The following is a 26329-nucleotide window of genomic DNA, read 5'->3' as shown; positions in this document are numbered from 1 at the left end:
TTTAATCAAAATAGGAGTTTTTGGTTTGTTTTTTTAAGTGGAGGGGAGATAAATACTGCTCATTTACACTATCCCATGTATGTCTACTCAGAAGCCCCATTATGTTTAATGAGGCTTCTCTTCAGGAAAGTGTGCATAGGATTCCAGCACGAGTTACTTTTGTGGGGACGTTTGCACTTTGATGGTCTGGATGTTTACTCAGAAACAAGTCCTGAGTTGTGAGCATGGTATTGCAGGCTTAATACAGTGCCTACCCAATTCCACCTAATGAAGTGACTACCCTTTCAGCTCAGTCCAACGCATGTTTTGTCATTTGTGGGTTTGGTTGGTGTGTTTTTTGGCATGAACTCTAGCTTCAGTGGTGAGGGAAAGGCACTTAGTACATGCTCAGAGTTTCTCCATTACGTAGCCCTAGTTTTGAAAACAGACTCATTGGCTGAATCCTGGTGAAGTCTTGGCACAAATAAAGTTATGGGGAGGAAGATGCAATGACAGCTTGTGCATAACAAGGAGGAGGTAGAGGAGAGTTGCACAAAACAAGAGATCTGTGTTTATGAAGAGTTGCTGGAGGATGGTAGGATGAGGAGGAATGGTTACACGGAGGGGAATAGAATTGGTAGGGGGAGAATGTAAGTGCTCAGTGGTGAAAGAAAAACATTCCGCACATGCTCAGAGGCACTCTCTATTTAAGAACATAAGAGCCGTGCTGCATCAGACCAAGGTCCATCTAGGCCAGCATTCTGTTCACACAGTGGCCAATCAGATGCCCATGGGGAAACCCACAAGTAGAACATGAGTGCAATAACACCTTCCCCCCCATGTTCCCCTGCTGCTAACATTGGTGAAATGTAAATAAGTTCTTGTCATTCTAAATTTGCATGTATGTATATCCTTCAGAAACTTTGCAGATTTCTTGCCTGGGAGACACCTCTAAAGACCTATGCATTTTCATATAAATTTACCCAAAAAACTATTGGCGAAGGGGTGAAGGGAAAGCAAATCACTCCCTCCCCCAAACTGGAGAACTCCCCTCCCACATGAACTGCTGCACTTATCCTTCTGAAACTTTACTGGTTTCTTACTTAGGGACAACTCTAGGCTGTCTGTAATTTTCAGAACAATGGTCCACAAGGAACATAGGGAGAGAAGTATGTCCTCTTTTGGAGGCCTCAAAATGTCAAGGCCACCCTTGCACAAAAACCCTTGTAGCTATCATTCTGAAATTTGGAGACATGATCTCCTCTGATGGGGCAATGAGTCCTGAAACTGTTATCCAATTCTTCCAAGGAATTAAAATTTTATTGGCTGTTCCCTTTAAAAGAAAATCAAAATATAAACCCTGCACCTATTTTTCTGACATTGGGCAGGTGTAATCCCCTTCTAGGGGCCTACTATGCCTGAAATTATCATCCAGTTCTAACCAAGAGAAAAAAGTTAGTTTTTTAAAAAAAAATCCAATGGTAGTCAACAGGAAGCATAAAGACTCATTTTCCAAACCTTGCTGAGCTGAAGCAGGATGTTTTCCAAAATGCTGAATCGGGGTCTGAGTTGAAGTGGGGTGGGGGGTCAGTGCACACTTCTTACGTATGTAATTTATACACACATGCAAGCACATTATATGCACACACCACACACACATTAGAGGTGCACTTAGACTTGGATATATTAGATAGATAAGACAGACAGACAGACGCAAATTTGTGTTATGGGCCTGTGCCCTGGATCTTTTACGAAGCTAGCAAAGCCCTGTCCAAGATAATAAAGGAGCTGTTCTGGGTCACCAGCAGCATAATGTCTGGAAGCAACATGTGCCATTGGTTTATGTCATAATATGTTTGTTAGTTTTTAAGGCAGGGATGGAGAGCCTCTGGTCCGCCAGCTGCTGTTGGGACACCAATTCCCATCAGTCCCAGCCAGCATGAACAATGGTCAAGTACGATGGAAGCTGGAGTCTAACAACAACTAGAGGGCTACAGGTTTCTCATCCCTGATTTAAGGTGCTAAAAGACTATAATTTTCTCTGGAAGGAGGGGCACATGGAGCAAAGTGGTGCTTCACTAGATCACAGGTGGTGCGGAGCACCTTTTCTGGTTGCAAAAATGCCTCTCCCCCCCCACCTCACCTTTGTATGAAACTGAGCCTCAAAGGCTACAAAGAAGGCAAATGTAAATATACACAGATAAATAATGAACCTTCACCATCACTTCTCCACCCGAGGTACGACAATTCAACCTGTTCTCCTGAAACAACAAGCAACTTGTGAAAAGATGGTTTCAGTGAAACAAACAATATTTCCACTAGGTCTGTGCACTGCTTCGGATTCAGAAGTCCGAAGCTTGGTGGCCATTTTGTGCACCGTCCGCCATTTTGTGTCACAGGCCTAAGCAACAGGTTTCCTCCTAGTGGTGATGAATGGAACTTGGGTGAACGGAACCTTTTGTCCACCAGGTTTCGCAAACCCTAGTTAGTAAGACCATAAGAAGCGTCATGCTGGTTCAGACCAAGGATCCATCTAGTCCAGCATTCTGTTCATACAGTGGCCAAACAGCTGCTGACCAGGAACCCACAAACAGGGCATGAGCGCAACAGCACCCTCTCACCCATGTTCCCCAGCAACTGGTGTACATAGGCTCACTGCCTCTGGTACTGGAGGTTTCACATAGCCATCAAGACTAGTAGCCACTTATAGCATTTTCCCCCAGGAATTGGCCCAACCCCCTTTTAAAGCCATCCACATTGGTGGCCATCACTACATCCTGTGGTAGCGAGTTGCATAGTTTAACTATGCGCTGTGTGAAGTATTTCCTTTTATCTGTTCTGAATCTCCGACCAATCAGCTCCATAGGATGATCCCGGGTTCCAGTATTTTGAGAGAAGGAGAAAAATGGCTCATAGCTTGTGTCAGTGCAGATGCAATACTACGCCACAGTTAAAGCCAATAAGAGAGGAGATGGGAATTTGTGCCAGAGAGGGCATATGATCTCTTAACCATACTTAAAGATTCCACAGGATTACATCTGTTCCAAGCCTGTAGATTATACCAGGGCGGATTGATTTCAATCACTGATTTACATTTAAACAAAAAAGTTGATTTAAATTACTGATACAAATAAACTTTTTCATATATTTCCTGAACAATGGTGCAAATCTGGCCCACTAAACCAGAGGTAGGCAGCATTGTGCCCAAGACACCTTTCTTGGCCCAAAAAGGTTGCCTACCCCCTCCACTAAACCATGCTTATTTACACAGTTTCATTCTTACAAGCAGGCTTTGCATCTCTTTGTTTCACTGTGCATATTTTTTACCTAGAGGTAATATCTTTAAAATATTCCCATACCAGGTCTTTCTTATGACCAGCACCCATGATAGTTTGAAGTTAACAGTACAATCCTATAGATGTCTACTCGGAAAAAAACTCCACTGAGTTCAATGGGACTTCTTCCCAGACAAGTTGTTATAGGATTGCAGCCTAAATATGGGGATACAGGCAGATGCGGACTGGACAATTCTGTCATCTTTTCTTTCTAGTTTTGCTCCTTTCAGCTTCACTCTGGTTTGGCTCAGCCTTGCCCTCACAAAAACTAAGCAGGAAATGGAAATGAAATGTTCATGGCTGATAGGTGAAAGCAAGGTTTGACATATAGCAGGCAGACTAGAACAGTTTATTTTCGACAGTTCATATTTGGGTTGGTCCTTCATTTGGATAGAAAAGCCTCATTTAACTCAATTTACCTGGTAGAGGCATTGATTCAATTTAGAGATTAACTGTATGTCTAACAGGCTTATATCCAGATTTAATGTTAACCTACTTATTATCTAAGAGAAACTCAGTATTTACATTAAAAAACAACAACAATAAATCTAATTTGAATGTTTTTAAATCTGGTTTTTCTATGTGTGTGTGTGTGTGTGTGTGTGTATGTGTTTGTATTTAATCAATTTTTATCCACCCTAGATTATAACCTTCCACCACCACCGCTTATCCTTCAGTGATGCCAGCAGCAATGGTCCATTCATTTTCTCAAGGCATCAAGTGTTTGCTTGAAGAAGTCTACAGAGTGGAAAAATACTGTGGGCAGAAACATTCTTGGTTCTCCAATGGAAACTGTGCATCAAATGCTCTCTTTGTCCCATATCTGAATGGCCCACATATTTTGATACAAGGTCATCAAGAAGTAAGCTCTTGATAGGAGGAAGCCAATACTCATTGGCCCACTTCAGACACGCACATTTTAGCATCATAAGCCTCTAACAGTTACAGTCTAACTTAAAGCCTGGATTGTTCCAGTCATGGTGTAGTGGATGCCAGGTTCCTAGAAATGTAATTACATCTAAACAAAAGGGCAAGAGTAACACAAATGTATAAAATAAAGGAAAGTCTAAGTACTGAATTCAGCTAATAAAGAAAGTCAATATATATAACAATGATGCCAGAATAAACAAGTGCTTTTAGCATTTAAATAAACAGTTTCAACTAACAGTAACACTTATACCACAGTGGCCCATTACGCACGTAATGAGAAACCACTGTGGGTGACCGGTTTTGGCACTACAACTAAGAAAACGTGAGCATCAGATGGTGATCAAACAGACCCCCTGCAGGTGAGGTACCTTCAATAAGACCTCTTGCGACTGTCTCAGACCAGGCAAGCACATATGGGAGAACGATCTCTCTAAAGTATGCAGGGCCCAGGCTGTATAAACCACACAGCAGCCTTTCCAAACCTGATGCCCCCAGATGTTTTGGACTTCACCTTCCATTAGCCTCAGCCAGCATGCCCAATAGTCAGGAGTGCTGGCAGTTCTAATCCCAAACATCTGGAGGGCACCAGATTGGGGAAGGCTGCCACACAGATTAAATTATGTATGAAAGGAAACTTTACAAGTACTTTCCACATGATTCATCCCTATGGTGTTGGGGAGCGGGAGCGAAAGACAGAAGCAAACAAAGCTGACCACAGAGCTTGCACCATCTGGCCTGTCCCCTTCCCTCACAGGGTCATCTACCACCAGCTGCCCCATGGGAAGGATGGTGCTGACTTGTTATGCTATGATATTGTTTATTGTGGGTTTTTTTTATGTATTTTGATGTTACTTGCAGTATATACGTGATGGTAATAAATAAATACGGGGCTAAGAAAAGACAGGTGTGACACATAGCCCTGAACTTTGGATAACTCAATTGAAAACCACCATTTGTGAAGCAGTAACAAAATAAATGACAGAGATAGCAGCTGTTCGCCTGGCCTTGCTCACCAGTAAAAAGCAGCATTCAACATGTGACCAGTCTACAGCACTGGAACCCCATTGATGTACAATTGCTTGGTTGCAAGTCTCAATGTCCTCACTCTACCAACTGCTGAAAATGTGGTACAGACACTAATATTTAACAGGGGAAAATCACACACCAAGTATTTACAAATCTTATGGGCATAATGGGGGTTGCTTGCCATGGGGAACCCATTTTCAGTCGTAGACTTTTCCTCACTACAATGCCTGTTCTGGCCCTTGGTTAGCTTCCAATACAGCACTAAAACAGGCACATTCAAAGCCACTGCCACCTGTTCCTCACTACTAACATACATTAACACAGCCTTGTAAATAAGCCCACAAAAGCTAGTAGCCTTCAAGTGTTTTTACTAGCCAGCAAAAGGCAAGTACTCCACATTTCTGCGATGCCTAGGAAGGAGAGAGAGCCTCCTCCTATTTCTCCATCAGCATGGAAACACAGGGATGTTTAAAAACCACTGGGTTGTCACACATAAGTGGCTGTATACCACAACCCACAATCAGCTCTTTCATAAGTGGTGAAGCATGACATGTGAACCTGGACTACTGGGTTGTTTAGGGGCTAAACAACCCAGCAGTTAACGCAACAATAAACCATGGATTATTTAGTCCCTAAATAACCCAGCAGTCCTGATCATGGGTTGTGCACTAAAGCGGCAGGGTCACCACAAGCAGCGCACCAGCTTGTGCATGATAACCCAATGGTTACATGCAAACCAGGTTGCTGCTCCCTTCTTAGTAGGCTAGGAAAAAAGGAAGCATTCTATGAAACGGGGTAGTGAAGGAGGAACAAAGCAATTTCTTTCTCCACTGGCAGCCTGCTGCAGTTCTGTGGAGGAATGGATTTCCCTACCACTGCAGCCAGCATGGAAACCAAGTGAGCTGGAGGAAGAGGGATGGGGTGATCTGTTTGACCTCTGCCACCCCACTCACTTGCCTGCATGGAATTCCTTGTCGTCTGTAGCAATCAAGTGATCAAGTCTGTTAAATACAAGGCTGCTTTAACACACACAGTCCTCAAACCCGGGTCTATTGGATCCTATGATGTTTCACCCCCATTTAAATAAATGCGCTCCAATTCAGAAATAAATGGAATCAGTCAACTAGAAGCATTAGGATCAAAATGCTTCCAGCTAACTGGGAAATCACCCGACAACTTGGTGACTCAATGGGAACCACAATGCAGGGCGCAGTTGCATTTAAAGCATGTCAGAAATCCAGATGAGTTAGTCCACCAGAGATTTTTGCCTTGCCTAGCAAGGCCACAGGCTGGGCCACTCCTGTGGGTGGTGAGGTTTATCATTTGTCCATGCAAAAGACCCCCAGCTCAGCAGTGCCACTATTCTCAGTTTGCACAGTACACCCATGAATTTCAGAGGCAGCACAAGGGATTTCTCATGTTGCCCATCCCACTCTCCTCTGTGTCGATATGGCCTACAGAGGGTGCCTTGCTCAAGGCCCACAAAATTCCTGGGGTCAGTGGTATCCACAGAAACACTCCAGCAGAGGATGCATTCACTAAAACACAGGTGAGCAGCATTAGCACATCCAGGAGAGGTTAGCTTTCCATGTGCAAGGAATTATTTGTAAACGCTGGGGAGCTTTTGAACCTGCAATCCATAACCTGTACTTTAAAGGGGTAAAATCCAGGAAGGGGGATGCCACATCTTTCTTTGAACTTTCAATTTGAGTTGAAAACTCACAATTGCCAGAGACAGAGAGCTTGAATGGGTGACAATGTCAGCACACATTATTTATTTGATTTGTACCCCGCCTTTCTACCCCCAAATGGCACTCAGTGTTGCTTACAACCATAAATAAAACATGATTAAAATAAAACAAATGCATTAAAACACAATTAAAAACACAATTACAGAATAAAAACAGCATCCAACCCAACAGATCAACTTACATGCCAAAAGCCTCCTTGAATAAAAAGGTCTTTGCCTGCTGGCAGAAGGACAACAGAGAGGGAATGAACCTAGCTTCCCTTGGCAGTACGTTCCACAGCCTGGGAGTGGCCACCGAGAAAGCCCTCTTTTGCCTCACCACCAAATGTGCCTCTGAAGGTGGTAGTCTTGACGAAGGGCCTCTCCCAAAGATCTCAAGACCCAGGGAGACTTGTGTTGGAGAAGGCGGTCTTTCAGGTAGCCTGGTCCCAAGGCTCTATTATTTATTACGTTTATATCCCACTTTTTTTCCTCTTGCGAGGAGCCCAAGGCAGCTTACATAGTCCTCCTCCCCTCCATTTTATCTTACAACAACCCTGTGAGGTAGGTTAGGCTGAGAGTCAGTGACTGGCCCAAAGCCACCCAATGAGCTTCATGGCTGAGTGGGGACTAGAACCCAGATCTCCTAAATTCCAGTCCAACACTCTAACCACTGCACTGGGTTTATGGGTCATAACCTTTAATAGGGCTTTATAGATCATAGGCAGCACTTTGAATTCTGCCCAGAAACAGACCGGTAGCCAGTGAAGCTGTTGTAACAAGGGAGTCACATGCTCCCTGTAATGATCCTAGTCAACAGTCTGGCCAAAGCATTCTGGACCAGCTAAAGTTTCCGAACAGTTTATGAAGGCAGCCCCATGAAGAGCATGTTACACTAGTTCAAATGGGATGTAACTGAGGCATGTGTGGCCATGACCCGATCAGACATCTCAAGGAACAAGATCAGATGGTGCACTAGCCTCAGCTGGCAAAAGCACTCCTGACCACTGCCAAAACCTGGACATCCAGTTTCAAGGCCGAGTCCATGAGTACAGCTGAACTGCAAGCCCGGGTCTTCAGCAGGAGCATAACACCATCCAACACAGGTTGAATCCCTATTCCTGATCTACCATTTGACTAACCAGGAACACCTCTTGTCTTGTCTGGATTAAGCTTCGATTTGTTTGCCCTAATCCAATCCATTACTGACATCAGACACCAGTTTAGAACTAGAACAGCATCCTTGGATTTGGGTAGAAAGGAGAGATAACAGTTTGGTGTCATCAACTCACTAGTGGCACCGAACCCCAGGACTCCAGACAATCTCTCCCAGTGGTTTCATGTATATGTTAAATAGCACGGGGGAAAAGAAGAAACCCTGAGGGACACCACAGGCCAACAACCATGGTGCTGAACAGGCATCCCCCAGCACCACCTGAGATTGTCCCTCCAAGAAGGACCAGAACCACCATATAAGTGTCTCCCAGTCCCATCTCAGACAAGCACCCCAGAAGGATACAATGGTCAATGGTGTCAAAAGTCACCAAAAGGCCCAGCAGAACCAACAGGGATATAGTCCTGCTGGCCAGTTCCTGGAGTAGATAGTTCACCAAAGCAACCGAAGCAGTCTGTGTCCCATAACTAGGCCTGAAGCCAGATTGAATAGACCTAGATAATCTGCATCATCTAGAAATCCCTGAAGCTGAGAAGCCCAAGCACAACAAGCTCCAGCACTTCGCTCAAGAATGGAGTATTAGAGACCAGCTGGAAATTAACCAATACTGTGGAGTTTGGGGAGGGTTTTGTTTTCCAAACAAAGGGGTTACTGCTGCCTCTTTTAGACAAGACGGATGTTGTGGATGTGGCTTTGTTTGAGCTATCTATCTATAGTTCAGTAGTTTGGAAGCATTTAGTTGCCGGTTTACCCCCTAATAGCATATTAAAATACTTCTAAATAAAACGTTCACCTAGGATTATTTGGTGGGTCGCAATCCAAGTATTGTACTAACAGTAATTATAGTACAGGAATATTTGAATCCCTTTCTTTCTTTTATTGATACAAATTTAAGTTCCCAGTTAAAATACAAGTACTGTAGCATTTAAAAGCAATTAAAGCTATATTTCGTAAACATTTCTAGCTATTACAAAAGAGTATTGCGGAGTCCATTTTGCTTAACAAGACTTCTCTATAGAGATGTCTGCCAGTATCACAGCCAAGGAGCTTCGATACCAAAGAAGCTATTCTGACCCCCAAATCAGACCATATTTATACAGTTTCTAGGATACTGCTTCACTGCCAATATGTCAATAGTAATAGCTGTTTCATAAATCTAAGTTCACAATCTTGACTTCTAAAGGAATCTTTGATGATCAAAACACACATACAAAGACTTAAAACATATACTTTTCGTGTTAGATACAATTAATGGCTGGGGGTTGTAGGCCTTTTCTTCTGTCTATGCATGCATAGGATTGGGCCCTTAATGTTTATACCTTACAAAATATTTTTTGCTCATTAATTCATAAGTGAAATCTTTAAGTTCACTCTGACTCTGAATAATATGGTTTGACATCTCTCCATTTTTCACATAATCCTTTTCATCTCTGGTGATGAGTTATAATCCAGCATTCTCTCTTTGGATATTATCCAAACTGCTTTGCCAGTTACATTTTGAGAACAATGACCTAAAGTTCATTGGGAACTCACTTTGTATCCTCCCTACTGGTACCAGTTACCTTATTATTTATTTAATTCTCTGGATTACTAATTACCTTCTATGCAACATGCTTAATTGTTTGGGGTTTGCAGTTCCAAGACAAGACAGCTCTTGCTTTTGTGTAGGAGGGATATAGTCACTTTCTTCAGTAATCATTTTGAGCACACGGAGGACTGTGCCACCAACCTTTTGTGGCAGATCCATGACACTGAATGTCAGTAAAGAAGCATATACTGCTATCCTTACCCACTCAGCCAGTAGCTGCGTTTATAAGCCAGGAAGAGCAAGGGTCCACAAGAGGCAGCACACAAGTGGCAGGCCTCACTCCTCCAAATGTCCATTTCCCTCAAATGGAAAAGTATCCATCATAACTGGACAGGTAGGGGCCAAGTTACATCCACCGGACTTGTATCATCTATGGCATCCAAGTCGGCATGGATACAATTGATTTTATCTACAAAGTGTTGTAGAAATTGCTCACAGCGGACTATCAAGCGGTCCACCTTTTCCTCTTGCGGGCCAGAGTGTAATAGGCCTCTGACCACCCCCAAAAGCTCCATTTTAATATATATCTGCACTTTACAGGTGGCAAAATCCTCTTTATCGCTCAACAGGATGGTACAGACAGCCAAACTCACCCCAGGGTAGGATGGTCATCTGTAGCGGTTTATAGCCAAGATCCTGCTTATACTATCACAGAAGTCAGTGTTTTTATCCTTCCCACTTTTTGAGATGGACCATGGCAATTTTAACATCAAGTTTTACAATATTATGCAGTTAAGTTTAGGGCTGAAAATAAAAACACCAGGGGACTTAGGTTGGATGGTTTAGGCTGCAAACCTCTACACACTTACCTGGGAGTGAGTCGCATTGGGCTCAGTGGGGCTTACTTATGAGCGGACATGTCTAGGGCTGCACTGTTAGTTTTGAGCCTACTACTGCAGAAATAACCATCTTCTTATGAGCACCCTCCTCTGCCTTGTTATCAGATGCAAAGTGTCTCACCTGCATACCAGTAATATACTCACCCTAACTTATTGGAAACAAGGTTAGAGATAGCACGCAAAGCTTTTACCTGAAACCAACCAAGTGACTAAGCAGTTCAAAAAGCCAAAGGGGTGAGGTGGGGTGTGGTAGTTATAAGTAATAACTTTCCAACAAAATGAGCTATACAAACACCTTTATGGGAAGACAGGAAGTTAGTTATCCCTCAGGAAAAGGAGAAACAGGATTTGAGTTTTATGGAAGGGTCAATGGGTGGGGGTAAAATATCCTGTAAGAACATCTCAGTACAACTTGAAGTTTCATTTAGCTAAGTCTGCCAAGTTAGATGGTATTTCAGAAGAAACTCAGATATGAGGGTGTTTTTTTTTAAGTATCTAACGCAATAAACATCTGATAAACAGGAGTATTTCTAACACAGGATTTCCGTTGGGCAGGGAGAGAGTTGACAAGTTTCAGCTTTGTTCTCCATAGTATAAGCACTTATGTGCAACTAGGAGTACATATTATTTAACATTAAATAATAAGAAAATGAAGTGATCCAACCAACAAGCACCACGAACAGCTACCACAACACTAAATGTTACTCTCTCCCCACCCATCCCTGGAAATACTATGTCAGAAATTCTAAATGTTATAGTTACTTCCAGAACTCTAAAGCAGAGAGAACAGGACTCTCTGCACCAGAGGCGTCGTTAGAGAAGGGCCACCTGGGCACGGGGCCCGGATCTTTTTTGAGCTGTGCCCCAGATCTTTTAAGCAGTCCTAATTGCTTTTTTTTTTTTTTTTACATTTTCCCATTGACTTGCATTGGAAAACAAAAACGGCCATACCTTTTTTAGTTTGTATGATAAATACATGGTTTTTGGAGGCCTGGTAGCCCCCATGGAGCTGATTGAATATGCCCAATTTCAGGCAGTTACAGTCAGGGCCAGAAATATTGGAACAAGGATAACTGTTTTGGCAGGTGGCCTCTGTACACCACCACACTGAAGTTGAAAGGAAACACACCCAGATGGAAGCGAAGTCAGGACTTTCAGCTGTAATGCAAGGGGTTTGACAAAAGTGGGGCACTAACCATTCAGGAAGTATAGCCAGTGGCATACACACACACCCCATCGTTGCTGGCTCATAAGTAATGGAACGAATGGCTGACAAGCAGCTGCATGGCCAGGTGTGGCCTGTTTCCTGGGTACCCCATGACCCATCAAGCAGATGAAAGGCCTGGAGGTGGTTCTGAGTGTTAAATTTGCATTTGGTAGCTGTTCACTGGAACTCCCAACATGAGGTCCAAAGAGGTGTCCGTGTGAGTAAAGGAGGCCATCATTAGGCTGAGGAAACAAAATAAACCCATCAGAGAGATAGCAGAAACAGTGGGAGTGGCCACTACAACAGTTTGGAACATCCTGAAAAAGAAGGAATTAACTGGCAAGCTCAGCAACAGCAAAAGGCCTGGAAGACCACGGAAGACAACTCAAGTGGATGACCGCAGAATTCTGCTCATGGTGAAGAGGAACCCTTTCACAACATCTAGCCAGGTCAAGAACACTCTTGAGGAGGTAGGCATGTCCTTGTCAACATCTACAGCCAAGAGACGGCTTTATGAATGTAAATACAGAGGCTTCACAACAAGGTGCAAACCACTGGTAACGCTCAAGAACAGAAAGGCCAGATTAGCCTTTGCCAGAAAACACCTAAAAAAGCCTGCCCAGTTCTGGAATAAGATTCTTTGGACTGATGAAACCAAGATTAGCTTGTACCAGAATGATGGGAAGAAAAAAGTATGGAGAAGCAAAGGAACAGCTCATGATCCAAAGCATACCACATCATCTGTCAAACATGGTGGAGGCAGTGTTATGGCATGGGCATCCATGGCTGCCAATGGAACCGGGTCACTGGTGTTTATTGATGACCTGACTGCTGATCAAAGCAGCAGGATGAATTCTGAAGTGTAGAGGGCTATACTTTCTGCTCAGATTCAGCCGAATGCTGCCAAACTGATAGGACGCCACTTCATATTACAGATGGATAATGACCCAAAACATACAGCAAAAGCTACCCAAGAGTTTCTCAAGGCAAAGAAGTGGGATGTTCTTCAATGGCCACGTCAGTCACCTGATCTCAACCCAATAGAGCATGCTTTTCACTTACTGAAGACTGAAGGCAGAAAGACCCACAAACAAGCAGCAGCTGAAGGCAGCTGCAGTAAAGGCCTGGCAAAGCATCTCAAGGGAAGAAACTCTGCATTTGGTCATGTCCATTGGCCAGACTTCAGGCAGTCATTGACTGCAAAGGATTTTCATCCAGGTATTAAAGACGACCCTTAAGTTTGAAATGATGTTGGTTTGTTCCATTACTTATGAGCCACCAACGATGGGGTGGTGGTGTATGCCACTGGCTGTCCTTCCTGAATGGTTAGTGCCCCACTTTTGTCAAACCCCTTGGATTACAGCTGAAAGTCCTGACTTCGCTCCCATCTGGGTGTGTTTCCTTTCAGCTTCAATGTGGTGGTGTACAGAGGCCAACTGCCAAAACAGTTATCCTTGTTCCAATATTTCTGGCCCTGACTGTAAGTCCAGTGGCTTTTGTGCTAGTCACAGATATAATTCGCTATTTTCAAAAAAAATGTGTCAAAGCAAAGAGCTATCATTTCTTTGTTATTTCACATAGGTGTATGGAATTTGGTAATCTGGCAGCTCCCATGGAGCTGATGGAACTTGCCAAATTTCAGGCAGTTATGTCCAGTGACTTTTGTGCTAGTCACAGGTAAAAAAAAAATTTTTCCCAAGAAGATGCGTCAAAGCAAAGAGCTATATAGATTTTGTGCTTCCACATACGTGCATGGAATTTGGGGACCTGGCAGCCCCTATAGAGATGACTGAGCCTCCCAAAGTTCAGACAGTTAGGTCTAGCAGGTTTTGTGCTAGCCACAAGTAAAATTTGCTTTTTCCAACAAAATATGTCAAAGTAAAGAGCTGTAATTTTTTTGTGTTTCCGCATACATGCATGGAATTTGGGGATCTGGCAGCCCCTATAGAGCTGACTGATAACGGATGACAAAGGAAAGGCAGAGGTGCTCAGTTCCTACTTTGGCTCAGTCTTCTCCCAAAAGAGGGTCTATGATCCCCCTGGCAAAGGCGAAGTGCAGGCTGAAGGGGCAGGATTGCAGCTTGAGATTGGTAAGCATATAGTCAAGGAACACCTAATTACTTTGAATGAGTCCAAATCTCCAGGGCCAGATGAACTGCATCCTAGAGTCATAAAGGAACTGGCAGAAGAACTCTCAGAACCGCTGTCTATTCTCTTTGAGAAATCACAGAGGACAGGGGAATTGCCAGATGACTGCAGGAGGGCTAACGTTGTCCCTATCTTCAAAAAGGGCAAAAAGGAGGAACCTGGGAACTACAGACCAGTCAGTCTGACATCAATCCCTGGGAAAATTCTGGAGCAGATGATAAAGCAATCCATCTGGAAGCACCTTGAAAACAATGCCATGATTACTCGAAGCCAACATGGATTTGTCAAAAACAAGTCCTGCCAGACATATCTGATCTCATTTTTTGATCAAGTCACCTCCCTTGTAGACCATGGGAATGCTGTAGACATCATATACCTCGACTTCAGCAAAGCTTTCGACAAAGTGCCCCATGATATCCTGATGAGCAAACTAGCTCAAAGTGGGCTACACGAAACAATGATCCGGTGGATCCACAGTTGGCTACAGAATCGGATTCAAAGAGTGCTTATCAATGGGACCTTCTCAAACTGGGGATAGGTAACGAGTGGGGTACCGCAGGGCTCAGGCCTGGGCCCAGTGCTCTTCAACATTTTTATGAATGACTTGGAGGAGGAGGTGCAGGGAATGCTGATCAAATTTGCAGATGACACAAAATTGGGTGGGATAACTAATACTTTGGAAGACAGAAACAAAATTCAAAGTGATCTGGATAGACTGGAGCACTGGGCAGAAAACAACAGAATGACATTTAATAGGGGTAAATGCCAAGTTCTGCACCTAGGAAAGAGAAACCAAATGCACAGTTACAAGATGGGGGATACGTGGCTCAACCACACTACAAGCGAGAACGATCTTGGAATTGTTGTCGATCACAAGCTGAGTATGAGCCAACAATGTGATGTGGCTGCAAAAAAGGCCAATGCTCTTTTGGGCTGCATTAATAGAAGCATAGCTTCCAAATCCCGGGAAGTACTAGTTCCCCTCTACTCAGCACTGATTAGGCCTCATCTGGAGTACTGTGTCCAGTTCTGGGCACCACACTTGAAGAAGGATGCAGACAAACTGGAGAGGGTTCAGAGGAGGGCAACAAAGATGATCAGGGGACTGGAAACAAAGCCCTATGAAGAGAGACTGAAAGAACTGGGCATGTTTAGCCTTGAGAAGAGAAGACTGAGGGGAGATATGATAGCACTCTCAAGTACTTGAAAGGTTGTCACAGAGAAGAAGGCCAGGATCTCTTCTTGATCATCCCAGAGTGCAGGACACGGAATAATGGGCTCAAGTTACAGGAAGCCAGATTCCGGCTGAACATCAGGAAAAAATTCCTGACTGTTAAGAGCAATACGACAATGGAACCAATTACCTAGGGAGGTGGTGGGCTCTCCCACACTGGAGGCATTCAAGATGAGGCTGGACAGCCATCTGTCAGGGATGCTCTGACTTGGATTCCTGCATTGAGCAGGGGGTTGGACTCGATGGCTTTGTAGGCCCCTTCCAACCCTACTATTCTATGACTCTATGACTGAACTTGCCAAATTTCAGACAGTTAGGTCCAGTGGCTTTTGTGCTAGCCATGCGTAAAGTTTCCTTTTCTCAAAGACTAAAACAAGTAGTAAAAACTGTCAAGTAACCCAGCGGATTAGAGATCCTAATCAGAAGGTGTTTAAGGTGACCATTAGGAGGTCACTATCCCTAATCTCTGGTGTAGGTTATTTTGAGGTGCAAAAAACCTCTCTCCCCCTACTTTTCTGCTCTTACATGCCCAGTATTCGGAGCTTGCCTACAATGAAATTTTGAAGACGGAGAAGGAAGGGAAGAAAGAGCTCCATGGGAAATACTGGTATTTCACACAGCATCTGATTTTACTGCCCCAAACTAGAACCTTTGGCTTCTGCAGAAGTTTAGTAGCTTCAGTAAAGCAAAGGATCCAATCAGCCTCCACAAGCTTCTTTCTCCCCCTCCACTTTAATTTCTCCTGACAAGCTGTAGGACTCAAATAATACCAAAAGGAGGGTTAGGACTATGTGGCATCATGATCGAGAAACTGCTGGAGCTTTGAAATAGGTTCTACAGTTTTAAAAAAGCCCTCAGCCACCTCACCTCATAAAGTTCATTTAAGGACATGCAATCCTTACAAACCCTGCACAGCCTCCTAAACTCCTCTGAAGTACTACCTCTCTGAAAGGAGCCACTTGGCTTAGGGAATTCTCTTTGCCCCCCACCCCCACGCACATTTCCAATCACCATTCTTCTTTTCTTCTTCCCTCCCTTATCCTGTTCTTTCTTCTTTTCTCTTCTTTATTCCACCCAGAGCATATCTTGGGGAATTCTTAAAGAGAATTGTCTTCGGTGGGCAAGACAAGTTCTGAACCGTATTTGACTTTATACAAACAGACAAGAGGGTTGGTTTTCTCCTTCTCACTCAAGTCTTTGAGAAGAGTGGGTTCACAAGGTTGCAGAGAAACAAATCCGGGGTTGTTTTGTTTGTCAGTGGCCATTATCCAGCAGTAGGAAGTGCTGTAGCTCAGTGGTAGAGCACATGCTTGGCATGCAGAAAGTCCCAGGTTCAATCCCCAGCATCTCCAGGGAGGGAAAGGAAAGAATCCTGCCTGAAACCCTGGAGAGCCGCTGCTGCCAGTCACTGTCAACAGTACTACGCTAGATGGACCCAGGGTCTGACTCAGTATAAGGCAGCTTCCTATGTTCCTATGAAAAAGCTTTAATCAAAATAGGAGTTTTTGGTTTGTTTTTTTAAGTGGAGGGGAGATCAGTATTGCTAATTTATGCAATCCTACGTATGCTTACTCAGAGGCACCATTATGTTTAATGAGGCTTACTCTCAGGAAAATGTGCATAGGATTCCAGCACGAGTTACTTTTGCAGGGAGGTTTGCACCTTAATGTTCTGCATGTTTACTCAGAAACAAGTCCTGAGTTGTGAGCATGGTACTGCAGGCTTAATACAGTGCCTACCCAATTCCACCTAATGAAATGACTACCCTTTCAGCTCAGTCCTACGCATGTTTTGTCATTTGTGGGTTTGGCTGGTATGTTTTTTGGCATGAACTCTAGCTTCAGTGGTGAGGGAAAGGCACTTAGTACATGCTCAGAGTTTCTCCATTACGTAGCCCTAGTTTTGAAAACAGACTCATTGGCTGAATCCTGGTGAAGTCTTGGCACAAATAAAGTTATGGGGAGGAAGATGCAATGACAGCTTGTGCATAACAAGGAGGAGGTAGAGGAGAGTTGCACAAAACAAGAGATCTGTGTTTATGAAGAGTTGCTGGAGGATGGTAGGATGAGGAGGGATGGTTGCATGGAGGGGAATAGAATTGGTAGGGGGAGAATGTAAGTGCTCAGTGGTGAAAGAAAAACATTCCGCACATGCTCAGAGGCACTCTCTATTTATGAACATAAGAGCCGTGCTGCATCAGACCAAGGTCCATCTAGGCCAGCATTCTGTTCACACAGTGGCCAATCAGATGCCCATGGGGAAACCCACAAGTAGAACATGAGTGCAATAACACCTTCCCCCCCATGTTCCCCTGCTGCTAACATTGGTGAAAAGTAAATAACTTCTAGTCATTCTAAATTTGCATGTATGTATATCCTTCACAAACTTTGCAGATTTCTTGCCTGGGAGACACCTCTAAAGACCTGTGCATTTGCATACAAATTTATCCAAAAAACTATTGGGGAAGGGGTTAATGGAAGGGAAAGCAAATCACTCCCTCCCCCAAACTGGAGAACTCCCATTCCACATGAACTGCTGCACCTATTCTTCTGAAAATTTGCTGGTTTCTTACTTAGGGACAACTCTAGGCTGTCTGTAATTTTCAGAACAATGGCCCACAAGGAACATAGGGAGAGAAGTATGTCCTCTTTTGGAGGCCTCAAAATGTTAAGGCCACCCTTGCACAAAAACCCTTGTGGCTATCATTCTGAAATTTGGAGACGTGATCTCCTCTGATGGGGCAATGAGTCCTGAAATTGTTACCCAATTCTTCCAAGGAATTAAAATTTTATTGGCAGTTCCCTTTAAAAGAAAATCAAAATATAAACCCTGCACCTATTTTTTCTGATGTTGGGCAGGTGTATCCCCTTCTAGGGGGCTACTATGCCTGAAATTATCATCCAGTTCTGACAAAGAGAAAAAAGAGGGGTTTTTTTTCTAATTTCCCATGGTAGTCAACAGGAAGCATAAAGCCTCATTTTTCCAAACATTTACTCAGGTTTGGTGCTGAGCTGAAGTGGGATGTTTTCCAAAATGCTGAATAGGGGTCTGAGTTGAAGTGGGGTGGGGGGTTAGTGCACACTTCTTATGTATGTATGTAATCTATACGCACACCACAAACACACACATATATATTAGATGTGCGCTTAGACCCGTGTGTGTGTGTGTGTGTGTGTGTATGTGTGTGTGTGCATATATATATATATATATATATATGCATGCATGCAAATTTGTGTTATGGGCCTGTGCCCCAGATCTTTTAAGAACCTAGCAATGTCCCTGCTCTGCACAAGCCATCTTATTACACCGACATCCTCCGGACGGCGACCCATGTCCTGAAGGGCCCTACACATTACCGAGGGCAAAGTATTTGCTTTCGTGTTCCGAGCAGCTTAATCCCAACGGGGAAAAGCGCACACAATAGAAATCTTAGACCAGCCACGAGAGAACAAGGCAAAAAGGATGGGCGGTCGGCCTTGTAGGAATGGATCGCGGAGTCATCAACTTCAGTTCCCCCCACCCCCCAAGAAATCCGAGTGGGAAATGAAAGGGGGAAAAATCGGATGGGGGAAACAAGGGGGTGGGGTTCAAAAGTGGGAGCAAAATTCAAAGCGGATCCGCTCCAAGTACAGGAAACAAGACTTACCCAATAGCACCTCGCCGGAACCTGTAAGTTTCCACCAAGTTGGGGGAAAGAACCCAGAAGTTGCGTTTTGAAAAATTATTTTCAGCTTCTTTCCTGCTTTAAGAATTCCATGAGGCCGAGTTCTCCTGCCGCGCAAATAAAGGCGCTGGATTCTAGGCTGGAGGGAAGCGATCTGGGCGAGAAACGGCGGGGACCCTCTGCGCTGTGTGTCGCTCCGTACGCTGTTCTCGGCAGGACAGGAAATCTCCTGTGCAAGCTGGCCACGCCTGTTTCACAAACAGGGTTGGTCTATGTGGAAAGGGGAAGCGCCGGGCAGGCAGCGTTTGGCTTCCCCTCCCGCGTAGCATCCGTCAAGCTCATCGGCCTCTCCGAAAGGAAACTTTCTAACCGTGATGATAGATCCAGCGGGGAAAAGCAGCAGCAGCAGGTCTACCGAACGAGAACAATACTCAGTAAACCTATCGAACAAAAACAGTGATCGGTATGTCCGAAAAATACTCTCAAATGTCGCAATATTTGGCTTTATACGTGAGTGTAAAATGCTGATATTGGGCTTTTTTTATATGCGTGCGTAAAGAGATAGATAGCTATTCCACAGCAAAGTTTGAGGAAACCTTCGCACGAGCCGCAGGCTGCGTGATGAAGGCAGGGCGAGGGCAGAGTGTCAGATGGCCTAGGAAGGTGAAGGCTCCCCTGCGGCCGAAATCAGGACGGTCTGCTTAGCCCCTTTTGCCGGCGTAAGTCTTGCTTCTGCCCGCAGATCCTCGGGAAGCCTTTTCAGGGGGTTTCTAGGTGGACGGCAAACTCAGTCCAGGCCTGTGGTCGGCCACTCAGAATGCCCTGACCAGGAGGGGCTTATTCGCAGCGTTCCTGAGGGCGGTTACAGGTGAAACCCGGAACCATCACCCCGGTAAGAGCCCCATTTGAATGTCTGCAAGCCCTCCTCTCCCATTTCGTCGTAAGACTCCCGACTATGCAGACATCGCGATATTTAAGTCAGACCCCCCCACACACACCTGCTGTTTGTAACATCTTATTTAATGAGAAGATCCGGAGATCTTGTCAGCTTGCACGGGGGGGGGGGGGGGGCTTTTGGGTTGGTTTAATAAAGGTAATGCACTCATCTGGATTTCGGCATTTTTCTTATGGCCAACTCAGCTAGCTTTATTTTTTGCTCTCCTTCAATTATCTATCACTTCTGTCTCTCTCGTATCCAATTGGGGTGGGGGTGGGGGTGTTGCAATAGAAGGTGAGGGGGGGAGCACAACCCCAGAAATTTTGTATCCCTGCAAAACCTAGGCTTTGTGCTCTTTTGTGCCACCGACTCTCCATTTTGTGCCACCACCCACATGTGTGTAACTGAACACCCAAACCCAATATTGGCACATCTCCTCAAAACCCAGGCCAAGGTGTTGTGCCACAAGCCCCAAGTCCTAACATATTCAGTGGTCTCCTCAGTCCTAATCCAATACTCCAATGACAACTACAGCGTAGGCAGATCTGGTGCCCTCCAGATGTTCTGAACTGTTAACTCCCATCAGCCCAAGCCAGTATAGCCAAAGGTCAGGGAAGATGGAGTTACACTCCAAAATATCTGAAGGGCACCATGCTGGGGAAGGCTGTTCTGATTTAAACCTGCAGCTGGGAAAGAGCAGATGAGCCTTTTCCCCTCTACTCCACCCTGTTCTGCAGTCATGAGTAGGTCACACAGGGCTGGAGGTTCCTCTTTCTTGGACCACAGGGTGGAGCTGCAAGGGCCTGAACTCTGGGGCCAGCCAAGTAACTGCAGAAAAAGTAAGTGTGGGAAAACATTGCCCTCACCAGTACATTCTTATTCCCCAGCCCTCTCTCTTCTGTCTCCACAGGTTCTGTAGCATGGCAGAGCAGCATGGGCCCTGCTGAAGGGTGTGTGAAAAGGCTGGATGGAGAGGGGAAAACACTCCTATAGTAAGGATGTGAAGACCTGTGGGGAAAACAAGGGGGAACAATCCCCCTCCTGGATTTTTGGAATGGGAGGGATTATTTTTTCCCCATTTCCCCCCCAAGCCTTCACATCTCTATGATATACCCCTGTCTGCTCCCTTCAGCCATTCCCAGATTTTAATTTTCACTACCTGAATGGTCCGGGTGAAAACTCCCCAAAGTTCGCTTCCCCTACCTACAACTTTCAGCCCAGATTGAAGGGAGGAGAGTGGCCAGCTTTCTGCTTCCCTGCGGCGTACCTGTCCACCTGCAAGCATCTGAAAGCTCATTCTTGCGCATGGCCTTCCTCTGCCAGGGTTCTTTGGCAGCATGAAGGCAGTGTGCATGGACAGCTCTTGACAACATGGGGGGTTGAGGGAAAGCAGAAGGCAGGGTTATCCTGAGCCCCAAGTATTTTATTGCAGCAAGGGTATCTACCTTCAATAGAGATCTCCCACTTCCATTTTGTCTCCAAGTGCATCCACACAGCATATCCGTTTTACTAATATAGTGAGTGATAAATCTCACATTAAAATAACACACAGTATTCTACTCTAAAAGGCATCCTCTTTCGCCTTAGCAAAAAAAAAAACCCACAAAAAAGGCTACAAAAAACCCCAGTCCAAACCATTCTAAATGTTACATCTAACATTTACTCAGACGTAAGCTCTAGTGTGTACAACAGGACTTCCTCCCAGGTAAGTGTGCATAGGATTGGAACCTAAATGCTGTTTCAGGTTCGGTATTACCAGGAGACTGCAATGCTCAAATATGTGTCATTTAACATTTCCCTGTTCTGTGTGGGAAAGAACTACACATTCTGGCTCTACCTCATGTCCTGAAACCCCACCACCCCTTCTCTGCTGAATGCTGGCATCAGGAGGTTGCCGTTTTTCAGGGAGAAGCAGTAGGTGGAAGAGGGGTGGTGGTGTAGCCCTTTCCTTAATTGTTGCTTCCCCCCACCTCCCCTGCCCAAATCCCCCCTGCCCCATGTTTCTCCCAGCAGGTGTTACAGGCCCATGATATTAAGATTTAACATTACAATTCCCCCCTGGTTTGTCCCTAGGGCCACCTCCTGTTTTTAACTGACCCTGCTCTTACGCCTCTGAAAACAGCCAGGCACGCAGAGATTTGGCATGCTCGGCTTTTCCTGACGGGGAGATAAATGATGAGGAAACATTTTACTTGGTACATTTTGTTGTGTCAGGATGCTGTTGGAAAGCACTGGAGCGGGTGCCGAAAAGCGCTCCTCCTCCTGAAGGACTGAGCCAATGTTGGAACTGTCTGGCCGCTTTTTGAAGAGACAAAACATTGTCACACTAGAAGCAAACTAAAAATGCAGTGTGTGCACATATGCACCCTCTCCAGAATCAGTGGTTATGCTTATAATAATGGCACAAACGACACTTTACGCTAATAGCAGTTTGTAGCAGAGGCCTGTCTTACTTTTTACTCTCATATAGATACACATGGCCCCAATTCAGATTGCAGCCATGGCACTCTGGAAGAGGAGAGTTAAATCTTTCCTCCCATACCAACTCCCCCCCCCCCCGGGAGGGGGGTTAAAAAAAAAAGAAAAAATCTTTATTGGAGAGGGAATTTGGGGGGGGGGGAGACTTAGCCCTCCTCTCCTGGAACACCACTGCCCCAGTCCGAATCAGGGCTGTGCGCACTTACATGAGAGTAAAATGGTGAACAAGTCTGAGCTACGTGCTATGCGATTTGCATAACATGTAGTTCATCCCATAGACGTAGGACTTGGAGGTGCATCATTGCATGGAGCCCTGCACCCAACCTACAGCCAATATACTATAGCCCAGCCTTCTCTAACCTGGTGCCCTCCAGATGTGTTGGACTACAACTCCTACTATCCCCAAATGGCCATGCTGACTGGTGACAATGGGAGTTGTAGTCCAGCACATCTGGAGGGCACCAGGTTGGGGAAAGCTGCTGTAGCCCTATATACTTTCAGTTATGTTTGCAGTAGGGCTGGCTGTACCAGTAGGCAGAGTGATGTGGCTGCCTCAGGCAGCAGATGCTGGGGGAGGCAGCAGCAGCAGCCGTCCCCTAGCTGTTCCCATCCACCTGAAGTAGCATCCAATAGCAATGACGTTTGCTTGACTGTCTTTCTGAAGTAGCCTGTCTTTCTGATGTTGTTGTTGTTGTTCAGTCGTGTCCGACTCTTCGTGACCCCATGGACCATAGCACGCCAGGCCTTCCTGTCCTGCGCTCTCTCCCGGAGTGTGCTCAAGTTCATATTAATTGCATCGGTGATGCTATCTAGCCATCTCATCCTCTGTCGTCCCCTTCTACTTTTGCCTTCAGTCTTTCCCAGCATCAGGGTCTTTTCCAGAGAGTTTTCTCTTCGCATTAGGTGGCCAAAATATTTGAGCTTCAGCTTCAGTATCTGTCCTTCCAATGAGCACTCAGGGTTGATTTCCTTTAGGATGGACTGATTTGACCTTGCAGTCCAGGGGACTCGTAAGAGTCTTCTCCAGCACCACAGTTCGAAAGCATCAATTCTTCGGCGCTCAGCCTTCCTTATAGTCCAGCTCTCACAGTACATACATTAGTACATGTATCTAGTACATACATAGTACTGTACTAGTACATCTAGTACTAGTACATCTAGTACTAGTACATCTAGTACATGTATCTAGTACATACATTACTACTGGGAAAACCATAGCTTTGATTAGACGGACCTTTGTCAGCAAGGTGATGTCTCTGCTTCTTACTATGCTGTCTAGGTTGGCCATAGCTTTCCTCCCAAGGAGCAAGTGTCTTTTAATTTCATGGCTACAGTCACCGTCTGCGGTGATCTTGGAGCCCAAGAAAGTAAAATCTGTCACTGCTTCCATTTCTTCCCCTTCTAGATGCCAGGAAGTGATGGGGCCAGATGCCATGATCTTCGTTTTTTTAATGTTGAGTTTCAAACCAGCTTTTGCACTCTCCTCTTTCACCCTCAACAAGAGGCTCTTGAGACCCTCTTTGCTTTCTGCCATTAGGGTGGTATCGTCTGCATATCAGAGGTTGTTGATAATTCTCCCGGCAATCTTAATTCCGACCTGTGATTCATCCAACCCGGCGTTTCTCATGATGTACTCTGCATATAAGTTAAATAAGCAGGGTGACAATATGCAGCCTTGTCGTACTCCTTTCCCAATTTTGAACCACTCGGTTGTTCCATGTCTGGTTCTTACTGTTGCTTCTTGACCCTCGTACAGGTTTCTCAGGAGACAGGTCAGGTGGTCTGGTACTCCCATCACTTTAAGAATTTGCCACAGTTTGTTGTGATCCACACAATCAAAGGCTTTAGTGTAGTCAATGAAGCAGAAATAGACGTTTTTCTGGAATTCTCTTGCTTTCTCCATGATCCAGCGAATGTTGGCGATTTGATCTCTAGTTCCTCTGCCTCTTCGAAACCCAGCTTGTACTTCCGGTAGTTCTCGGTTCGCATAGTGCTGAAGCCTAGCTTGTATGATTTTGAGCATCACCTTGCTGGCATGTGAAATGAGCGCAATTGTGCTGTAGTTTGAACACTCTTTGGCGTTGCCCTTCTTTGGAATTGGAATGTAAACTGACCTTTTCCAGTCTTGCGGCCATTGTTGAGTGTTCCAAATTTGTTGGCATATTGAATGCAGCACTTTAACAGCATCATCTTTTAGGATTTTAAATAGCTCAGCTGGAATACTGTCATCTCTGCTAGCTTTGTTGTTACTAATGCTTCCTAAGGCCCACTTGACTTCACTCTCGAGGATGTCCGGCTCAAGTTCAGTGGCTATCATGGCTATCAGGGACATTAAGATCTTTCCTGTATAGTTCTTCTGTGTATTCTTGCCACCTCTTCTTAATCTCATCTGCTTCTGTTAGGGCCCTGCCTTCTTTGTCCTTTATCATGCCCGTCTTTGCACAAAACGTTCCCTTGAGATCTCCAGTTTTCTTGAAGAGATCTCTAGTCTTTCCCATTCTGTTGTTTTCCTCGATTTCTTTGCATTGTTCATTTAAGAAGGCCTTCTTGTCTCTCCTTGCTATTCTCTGGAACTCTGCATTCAGTTGGATATATCTTCCCCTTTCTCCCTTGATTTTCACTTCCCTTCTTTCTTCAGCTACTTGTAAAGCCTCATCAGACAGCCACTTGGCTTTCTTGCATTTCTTTTTCTTTGGGATGGATTTCGTTGCTGCCTCCTGAACAATCTAACGGACCTCCGTCCATAGTTCCTCAGGCACTCTGTCTATCAGGTCTAATCCCTGAAATCTATTCCTCACCTCCACTGTATATTCATCAGGGATATGATTGAGGTCATACCTGAATGGTTTAGTGGTTTTCCCTACATTCTTCAATTTAAGCTGAAATTTTGCAACAAGAAGCTCATGATCTGAGCCACAGTCAGCTCCAGGTCTTGTTTTTACTGACTGTATAGAGCTTCTCCATCTTTGGCTGCAAAGGACATAATCAATCTGATTTGGATATTGACCATCTGGTGATGTCCATGTGTAGAGTCGTCTCTTGTGCTGTTGGAAAAGAGTGTTTGCTATGATCAGCGTGTTCTCCTGGCAAAACTCTATTAGCTTTGTCCTGCTTCATTTTGTACACCCAGGCCATGCCTGCCTGTTATCCCGGTGATTTCTTGATTTCCTACTTTAGCATTCCAATCCCCTATGATGAAGAGGACATCTTTTTTTGGTGTTAAGTTCTAGAAGGTGTTGTAGGTCTTCATAGAACCCATCAACCTCAGCTTCTTCAGCATCAGTTGTTGGGGCATAGACTTGAATTACTGTGATGTTGAATGGTTTGCCTTGGATTCGTACTGAGATCATTCTATCATTTTTAAGATTGTACCCCAGTACTGCTTTTCCCACCCTTTTGTTGACTATGAGTGCTACTCCATTTCTTCTAAGGGATTCTTGCCCACAGTAGTAGATATGATGGTCACCTGAATTAAATTCGCCCATGCCTGTCCATTTGAGTTCGCTGATTCCCAAGATGTCGATGTTCAATCTTGCCATCTCATGTTTGACCACCTCCAGCTTACCTTGATTCATTGATCTGACATTCCAGGTTCCTAAACAATATTGTTCTTTACAGCATCGGATTTTCTTTTCACCACCAGACACATCCACAGCTGAGTGTCCTTTCGGCTTTGGCCCAGCCGCTTCACTCTTTCTGGCGCTACTTGGAAATACCCTCTGCTCTTCCCCAGTAGTATATTGGACACCTTCCAACCTGAGGGGCTCATCTTCCGGCATCGTATCTTTTAGCCCTGTGATACGTTCTATGGGGTTTTCTTGGCAAGAATACTGGAGTGGGTTGCCATTTCCATCTCCAGTGGACCACATTTTGTCAGAACTGTCTGCCATGACCTGTCCGTCTTGGGTGGCCCTGCACGGCATAGCTTATGGCTTCACTGAGTTACGCAAGCCCCTTCGCCACAACAAGGCAGTGATGCTTTTAAAAGAAGCATTAGCTGCATTGCATGGCCAGCAATTAACCAAATTAGGCCATCCCTTATTAAAGAGATGTTGCAGTGT

The 26329-nt window shown here is 44.8% G+C and overlaps 1 protein-coding gene across 2 annotated transcripts in view; it reads right to left on the bottom strand.

Annotated features, from left to right (window-relative positions):
* The window catches only part of TSPAN14 (tetraspanin 14), a 71218-nt gene extending 52160 nt beyond the window's left edge, over window positions 1–19058 (bottom strand). For both annotated transcript variants that reach the window (XM_084845284.1, XM_084845283.1), the window contains exon 1: window positions 18836–19058. The gene's annotated coding sequence lies outside the window, so the exon portion shown is untranslated. The remainder of the gene's footprint in view (window positions 1–18835) is intronic.
* Between the last annotated feature and the right edge of the window lie 7271 nt (window positions 19059–26329).

The sequence above is a fragment of the Heloderma suspectum genome, chromosome 3 (genome assembly GCF_057233095.1).
Source record: "Heloderma suspectum isolate Gila_16-S chromosome 3, 16-S_ref, whole genome shotgun sequence".
NCBI classification, from domain to species: domain Eukaryota; kingdom Metazoa; phylum Chordata; class Lepidosauria; order Squamata; family Helodermatidae; genus Heloderma; species Heloderma suspectum.
This window is presented reverse-complemented; position numbering and strand designations above follow the sequence as displayed.